A 6,082-nucleotide genomic window follows, 5' to 3' on the forward strand; every position below is an offset into this window, starting at 1 on the left:
ACATTGGCTCCCGCCTGTAATCCCAGCACTTTAGGAAGCTGAGGCAGGTGGATCATCTGAGGTCAGAAGTTTGAGACCATCCTGGCCAAGATGGTGAAACCCTGTCTCTACTAAAAGTACAAAAATTAGGCGTGATGGCGAGCACCTGTAATCCCAGCTACTCGGGAGGCTGATTGGGGAGGATTGCTTGAACCTGGGAGATCCAGATTGTGGTGAGCCAAGATGGCGCCACCGCACTCCAGCCTGGGCGACAGAGCCAGACCCTGTCTGAAAAAAAAACACAAAAAACCTGTTTCTGATGGGATGGGGTGTCAGGGGTGTCCTTACAGGCCGGGCCCCACCCCCAGGCCCACGCCCAGGCCCTGGGTCCACAGCTCATGGCACCTGGCAGGCCGGAGAACAGAGGGAGGAGGAGGTCTGGATCTCCGGGCTGATGCAGTGTGCGGACGACAGAGCCCCAGAGGTCACGAAGTTAGCGGACTGAGGACACAGGTGAGTGTCTCCTCCTTGGGGTGTTCAACTCTCATTTCCAGAAGACTTCATTCAACAGATAGGACCTGAGCACTGTGCTGAGGGCATGGTCATGAACTGGACCCAGCCTGGGGACCAGGGAGTGGGAGACGACAGGGTGGGTTAGGTGGGTGTGCCCTGGACGGGGTGATGGCCAAGTCAGGTCCTAGCATTGCGTTAGCTGGAGTTGGGTGAGATACAGCTTGGGTATACCAGGTGCAGCGACCCTTGAGGAGTGACCTGCAGACTCTGGGTCCTGCCCGCAGTCAGCGGGACTGCAGTGCAGTGAAAGGCTGGTGTGGGACGTGCCACGCGGAACCCCTGGGAGGCCAGACCTGCAATGTGCTGGTATAAGGAGGACCAAGGGCTGCTGCTTACAAGTCAAAGAGGGGTCCAGGGGGTGACCCGGAGACAGGGTGCAGCTCTTTTTCTTTTCTTTTTTCTTTTTTCTTTTTTTTTTTTTTTTTGTTTCTTGAGACAGAGTCTTGCTCTGTCACCTAGGCTGGAGTGCAATGCTGTGATCTCGGCTCACTGCCTCCTCTGCCTCCTGTGTTCCAAAGATTCTCCTGCCTCAGCCTCCTGAGCAGCTGGAATTACAGGTGCACACCACCACATCTGACTAATTTTCTTTTTTTTTTTTTTCAAACCTCACAAAGTATACATGTCACTGAAACAGTTAATAATTCTTGTCATCTCCATACTTGACACTTAAATAGTATTGAACCAATTTTATTTTATTTTTATTTTTTTTTAGAAGAGGAAAAAAGAGAAAGAGGAAGAGGGAGAGAGGATGGGGGTATTGCTTTACTGCCCGGGCTAGAATGCAGTCTAAATATGGGTATGCCTATAATTGTCCTTAATAATGGAGACATGAAAGAAAATGAGGGAAGAGAGTAACAAACAAGGAGCCAACCAAGATTTCGTTTCAACTTCTAAGTTGACATGATGTGGTACTGATAAGAGTGTATATTTTGTGTAAAGTGAAGAGTTCTATAAATGTTAATTACGTTTACTTGTTCCAGATCTGAGTTCAAGTCCTGGATATCGTTGTTAATTTTCTGTCTCATTGATCTGTCTAATGTTGAAGTCTCCCACTATTATTGTGTGGGAGTCTAAGTCTCTTTCTAAGTCTTCTATGTCTGGGTATTCCTGTATTGGGTGCGTGTATATTTAGGACCTTTAACTCTTTTTGTTGTTGCATTAATTTTTTTATCATTATATAATGTCCTTCTTTGCTTCTTTTGATCTTTGTTGCTTTAAATACTATTTTATGAGAGGCAAAAATTGTAACTTCTGCTTTTTATTTATTTATTTTTGCTCTCTGGTTGGTTGGTAAGTCTCTCTCCATCCCTTGTTTTGAGTCTTTGTGTATCCTTGAATGTGAGATGGGTCTGGATGCAGCATACAGTTTTAGTTTTTTGTCCAAATTGCCTGTCTTTGAATTGAGGAATTTAGTCAATTTAAATTTAGAATTGATAATGATATATGTGAGTTTAATACTGTCATTTAATATTAGCTGGCTATTTTGCCCATTAGTTGATGTAAATTCTTCATTATATTGATGTTTTTTACTTTTTGGTATTTTTTAGAAAGGCTGATACTGTTTGTTCCTTTCTATGTGTAGTGGTTCTTTCAGAAGCTCTTGTAAAGCAGGCCTGGTGGTGATGAATTCTCTGAGTGCTTGCTTGTTCACAAAAAACTTTATTTTTCCTTCGCTTATGAAGCTTAATTTGGCTGGATGTAAAATTCTTGGTTGAAAGTTCTTTTCTTTAAGGATGTTGAATATTGGTCCCCACTCTCTTCTGGCTTGTAGGGTTTCTGCTGAGAGATCTGCTGTGAGTCTGATAGGCTTCCCTTTGTGGGTAACCTGACCTTTCTCTCTGGCTGCTCTTACTTTCTCCTTCATTTCAACCCGGGTGAATCTGAGGATTATGTGCCTTGGAGTTGCTCTTCTTGAGGAATATCTTTGTGGTGTTCTCTGTATTACCTGGAGCTGAATATTATCCTGCCTTACTAAGTTGGGAAAATTTTCCTGAATAATGTCCTGAAGCATATTTTCCAGCTTGGATTCATTCTCTTCGTCACATTCAGGTACACCTATCAAGCGTAGATTAGGTCTTTTCACATAGTCCCGTATTTCTTGGAGACTTTGCTCATTCCTTTTTATCCTTTTTTCTCTAATCTTGTCTTCTAGTTTTATTTCATTGAGTTGGTCTTCGACCTCTGATATCCTTTCTTCTGCTTGATCAATTCGGCTGTTAAAACTTGTGCATACTTCACGTAGTTCTCGTATTGTGTTTTTCAGTTCCATCAATTCACTTATTTTCCTCTCTGAATTTTGTATTCTTGTTGACATTTTGTCAAACCTTTTTTCAAAGTTCTTAGTTTCTTTAGATTGTGTTAGCATAAGTTCTTTTAATTCACAGGAGTTTCTTATTATCCACGTTTTGAAGCCTGCTTCTGTAATTGGAACACACTCGTTCTCCATCAAGCCTTGTTTCGTTGCTGATGAGGAACTGGGATCCCCTGCTGAGGGAGAGGCGTTCTGATCTTGGGTATTCTCAGCCTTTTTTGGCTGTTTTCTTCCCTTCGTTGTAGATTTATCCATCTGTGGTCTTTATAATTACCGTCTTTGTAATTGGGTTTCTGAGTGGACGTCCAACTTATTGATTCTCAGCGCCGAAATCTGAGCAACCCACTGCGCCGACCAAATCAGCGGCGTTAAGATTGATGGTGCCTTTCTGACTCTGCACCAAGAACCGACGCTCTGAGGCGCCGGCAAAACCGCCTTGCCGATCACAAGAGTCACGCTGGCGACCCGTGGGGCTCCTCCGCTGGGAATCTCCTGGTGCGTGAGCAACAAGAATTCATGTGAAAGTGTGGCGTCCTCTCCTTCTTTGCGTTTTCAGTGGGAGCTACAATCCCGAGCTGCTAGTGATCAGCCATCTTGGATCTCTCTCTAATTTTCATATTTTTAGTAGAGACGGGGTTTCACTATGTTGGTCAGGCTGGTCTCGAACCCCTGACTTTGTGATCTGCCCTCCTAGGCCTCCCAAAGTGCTTGGATTACAGGCGTGAGCCGCGGTGCCTAGCCCAGGTGCAGCTCTTTTAAAGCTCCTGCTGGGCTGGGTGCAGTGGGTCACATCAGTAATCCCAGCACTTTGAGAGGCCTAGGAGGATCACTGAGGCAGGAGGATCACTTGAGCCTAGAAGTTTGAGACCAGCCTGGGCAACATGGCAAAACCCCATCGCTACAAAAAATATTTAATACAAAGCTGTGGTAGCTTGAGCCTGTGGTCCCAGCTACTCAGGAGGCTGAGGTGGGAGCATGGCTTCTGACTCTGGGCGGCAGAGGTTGCAGTGAGCCAAGATCGAGGCTGGGCGACAGAGTGAGACACCTCAAAATAAAATAAAATAAAGCTCCGGCTGTGACCACGTGAGGCCACTAAGCACTCACAGGAGGCTGGGGGCAGAGTGGCGCCCCCCCACCCTACAATGTCCTGCCAGAGCGAGCACAGTGGAGGCAGGTACCTTTGTCTCCACCCCTGGCAGACGTCACTGGAGCAAGGTGAGGGGCTGGGGCAAGTGCTACCTGCCCCTTGGACCAGAGACTGACCCCTGCCTGGAGGGACAGACAGGAGACAGTCCAGGGGAAGAGGCTGTGCGGGCAGGGAGCTGGGCGGCCGCTTCTGTCCTGCACGCACACCCCTGGCCGATGGAGGACGTGGTCTGCAGAGGCCGAAGGCCACAGCCCCCCTGCCAGGCCTTGCTGGGTTTGGGCCTCACACCTGGAGAAGCAGGTGGGCCAGAGCCAGAGTCCTGCGTTGGCTTCAGTGGCCGGGCTGGGGCCAGGCCAGCCGAGCAGGGTCGAGAAAGTCCCCAGAACACCCTGGGGACCATCTCTCCCAGAACCTCCCCCAGGCAGGGGCCCCAGTGCAGCTTGCTGGCCCCAGGGGCTGGCCGGGGAGTCAGGACACGTTCCCTGGGGACCCCCGGGACCAGCACAGCCTCCAAGAAGGTGGGCTCTGGGCCGTCTGAGGCTCAGGCTGCAGGGATCCCGGGTCCTGCCGGGTCCCCTGGCCCCTCTCTGGGCCGGGCAGGGCAGCGGGAGGGAGGACGGAGGTGGGGGGCGCTGGGGCCTCTTTCCTGGTCGCCCGGCGGCAGCTGAGGTTATTTTTCCCCCTCGCCGCTGCTGAATTTCCCTCCGAGTTGGATAAATAAGCAGCGGAGTCCAACGTCAACGAAACAGGAGCTCGCTGGGCCGCACAAAAGCCGCTTTCAGCAGCGGCGGCGCCTCCGGGCCTGTCCCGTGGCCGGGGCTCCCGAGCGGCCCCACGCTGCCATCGCGGCCTCAGAGGCCGCCTCCCCCCAGAACTCCCGCGCTTGTCCACTTTTCTTTTTTTTATTTTTAATTTAATTTTGTATTTAAAGAGATGAGTTCTCACTCTGTCACCCAGGCTGGAGAGCAGTGATACCATCACAGCTCACTGCAGCCTCGACCTCCCAGGCTCAGGTGATCCTCCCACCTCAGCCTCCCGAGCAGCTGGGACTACAGGTGTGAGCCACGGAGCCTGACTATGTCCTCCTCTGGTCTCTGCCTGTTCCCTGCAGAACCTATGCTGCTCTTTTGCCCCCGCGGTACTCTGTGCAAACCCAATTAAGCATTCCCTCCCTTAAAACCTTGGTGGGCCGGGCACGTGGTTCACGCCTATAATCCTGGCACTTTGGGAGGCTGAGGCGGGTGGATCACGAGAGCAAGAGATCGAGACCATCCTGGTCAACGTGGTGAAACCCCGTCTCTACTAAAAATACAAAAAATTAGCTGGGCGTGGTGGCGCGTGCCTGTAATCCCAGCTACTCAGGAGGCTGAGGCAGGAGAATTGCCTGAGCCCAGGAGGCGGAGGTTGTGGTGAGCCGAGATCGCACCATTGCACTCCAGCCTGGGTAACAAGAGCGAAACTCCGTCTCAAAAAAAAAAAAAAAAAAAAAAAAACCAAAAAACAAATCAAATTCCTGACCTCAGGTGATCTGCCCACCTCGGCCTCCCAAAGTGCTGGGATTACAGGTGTGAGCCACTGAACCCGGCTCTCCCAGCTTCTCTGGCTCATCACAAGCATCAGCTGACACCAGAGTGGTTACTGCTCTGTGACTCCAGCTGACCTTTAGCCACCACAGGGCAGGAGCTGAATCTTTTTTTTCTTTTAACAGATGGGATCTTGCTGTGTGCCCAGACTGGAGTGCGATGGCAAGATCATAGCTCACAGTGGCCTCAACCTCCTGTCCAAGCCATGCTCCCACCTCAGCCTCCCGAGTAGCTGGAACTGCAGGTATGTGCTACCATGTCTTGCTAATTAAAAAAAAAAAATGTAAAGATGGGGTCTCACTATGTTGCCCAGGGTGGTCTCAAACTCCTGGCCTCAAGTGATCTTCCCACTTCAGCCTCCCAAAGCACTGGGATTCAGGCATGAGCCACTGTGCCCGGCCAGGTCCCAAACTTGGCTCATCTTGTGTCCTCAGAACTCAGTCTAGTCCGTGCTTTGTATTGCAAGAGGCACAAAAGGGCCATTGCCTG

This window comes from Saimiri boliviensis, chromosome 20 (genome assembly GCF_048565385.1).
Source record: "Saimiri boliviensis isolate mSaiBol1 chromosome 20, mSaiBol1.pri, whole genome shotgun sequence".
Lineage (NCBI taxonomy): Eukaryota > Metazoa > Chordata > Mammalia > Primates > Cebidae > Saimiri > Saimiri boliviensis.